Raw genomic sequence first — 2,642 nt, forward strand, 5'->3', positions numbered from 1 at the left:
CTGCAGTCACATGCAAAGCTGACTTTTGTCTCTTAGGATTATGTAGTGACAAACTCAGTGCCACTTTGTGAGACTGCATTGACTACTTAGACTATAGGGTTGTTTCATGCTCTGGAGTAAAAAAAGCATACCGTATTTTCCCTGGATTTAAAAGCTCTGTAGTGCAGGAATATCAGAAGTAAATTGAAGGTTTAGCAAGTCCAGTGCTTACTTGTGACTGAGTGGCTGTGTTGCTGCTTGGTATACATAACTGGTGACAGGATTCCAATTCAGAATATACAGAAGCACTTGCGTGATCCTAGCTAACTGGAAGGCTGGGGCAGGAAGTTCACGATGTGGCGATACCCTGTAAAAATACCTGTCTCTGGCCAGGTGGCAGTGCAATAATAGCACAGCTGGATCTACACGGGAAAGGTCTTGGGACGTCGAACAAGCCAGGTGCATATACATGCACCTGATCCAGGTTGGCCGAGGCAGAGGGTGGATTGCATCGTCACTGCATCTCATGGGGGTTGCTTTCTCCCTCTCTCCAGCCAGCATACCCTCTGGCAAATTAAAATAACAGAATCTTCAGTTTGTGTAAAAGGTTCATTCAAGTATTTGATCATTCAAATTTCAGAAGATACCAAAGGGTGTAAGATGAAGTCTCTCCACAGCTACCCGGCGTTGGCCACACCCTCCCAGTTTGTTGTGCCTTCTCCTTGATAGCCCCGTATGTGATTTGTCATATCTTTTATTGTCCCCTTCAATATACAGTATACAAAGGAGGAAGTTTTCACTTTACTGTGAAATAGTGTGTCATCTTTCTGTTCTTACCAAGAAAATGCTGTGAAAAGAAAAAACTGCTTTGCAATTTTGACATACATAGTTTCCAGTTTGCTCACTGCAGTTCCCAACAGTTACTTACCTTCAGCTATAGTCCACATGTACAGGGTGACCACAGAGTCTGCAAGCACAAGTAAAGTAGGTACCGAATGGGCTGTTGGTATTACATGACTTGGTGTGTTTAGTGACATTAGATACAATCAGCTGTTTGTTCCTTATTAGCAGCACACTAACAGACTTTTCATTCATCTCTGTACACATACCCAAGGTTGCCTCCTCTGGTTTTATGCCTCTGATTTTTTTCCCCCCTTAATTCGATTAAAAACTGCAGTTTCCAGACCTCGTGGCCTTCCCCCATAAGAGTCCTTTAATCTATACATGCTTGCCAACTGAGTATATTTTGTCAGCTCTTGTCAATATGATAATTAAAAAGTAGTGTTTCCTTGTAGCTTTATTTTACATTTGTCTTATGCATAAAACTAATTCTGCATTGTTAAGAGAATACCGTTTGTCTTCTGTTCGTATTTGGCTGTTCTGACAGAATGAGCCCTAGCTTATGCAACTTGATCCCCCCTTCACTGCCTTGTATACATGTAGCAAGCTTAAGAAGAATGTTAACCCACTGGGGCTGGCAGGTGGTGTGATGGTTAAGGTGCTGGACTTCCACATGGCTAACTGTAGTTCGAGTCCCAGATCTGGCGACTTGCTTTTTCATTTTCTCTTTCTCTTACTTTGTCTCTTTGGTCAAATTGAAAAATAATAATAACAAAATTAAATAAATGTTTTTTTAAAAAAGAAAATACTTAATATTGATAAGTAGAGAAGTATTCTCTAAAGTGAAAGCTTAGAAGATTGTCTGACTCTTTTTAGGATAATGTGTACTAAGAGGTTTCCTGAAGAATCCTTTCCTTCCTTCCTATCTGTAATTCGAGGCTGTTACCCATCTAGTCTGAGTTCTGTGACCTTGAAATGCCTATAATTGTGCTTGTTTGAACAGTTTTAGATATTTGCACTGTGTACAGGCCGTTTAAGAATTATGTTTGATTTGGAGACAAATTCATCTTTGGGTGACGTGTGTAAAAAAATGCTCATTTCTGCCCTTTTTTCCCTCCCAAATAGTTGGTGACAAGGGTCCTGCTGATATAAGATTAACTTGTTGACAAGTTGCGTGCTGATATAAAATTAACTTCCATCAAATCTACCACACTAAGAGTGGACCAGTCGATTCTCACAGGTAAATCTTACATTGAATTTCTGAAACCTCCCTCATGCCCTGTGCTGGTAAGAGCTGGCTCTTGCCCCCACTGTCCTTTTTGGTATCCTATCTTAATGCTCTTCCAGGTACCTATTCTTAGTGCTTTATTAGTTACGCTTATGCACATATGTGTTTATAGGCATGACCTGAAAGGCATAACAACCAGCAGTTAACGTAATGGCTACGTTGCTGGACTCCCATGTAGTTGACCATGGTTCGAGTCCTGGACCCGGTGGCTTAAACTCACTGCCGGGCGCATGTGCGTGCGAGCTCAAGATCCCAAGAGGAGAATGGAGGAGAAGGGATTGTGGTGTGGCCATCCCCCCTGGGGTGTGATTTCTTGCTTTTTGTCTGTCTTTCTGGCAAGCGCATACGCCCTATAGCAAAAACCTCTCAAAAAAAAGAAAAAGTGCCAGCAACTGGCGGAGTAGTTAAAGGTGCTGAACTCCCACATGCCCAACCACAGTTCAAATCCCAGACCTGGTGGCTTCATTTATTTAATTTTACTTATTCACTCATTTATTTTAATTCGACTAGAGAGAGACAGAGAGAGAGAGAGGAA

The 2,642-nt window shown here is 41.7% G+C and overlaps 1 long non-coding RNA gene across 1 annotated transcript in view; it reads left to right on the forward strand.

Annotated features, from left to right (window-relative positions):
- LOC102468714 (uncharacterized) overlaps positions 1-1,984 on the forward strand; it is a 24,405-nt gene extending 22,421 nt beyond the window's left edge. Inside the window, exon 3 of the long non-coding RNA XR_001370422.2 lies at positions 1,945-1,984. This is a non-coding gene — a long non-coding RNA (uncharacterized LOC102468714). The remainder of the gene's footprint in view (positions 1-1,944) is intronic.
- Positions 1,985-2,642: the final 658 nt, after the last annotated feature.

This window comes from Tupaia chinensis, unplaced genomic scaffold (assembly GCF_000334495.1).
Source record: "Tupaia chinensis unplaced genomic scaffold, TupChi_1.0 Scaffold000258_1, whole genome shotgun sequence".
Taxonomy (NCBI): domain Eukaryota; kingdom Metazoa; phylum Chordata; class Mammalia; order Scandentia; family Tupaiidae; genus Tupaia; species Tupaia belangeri.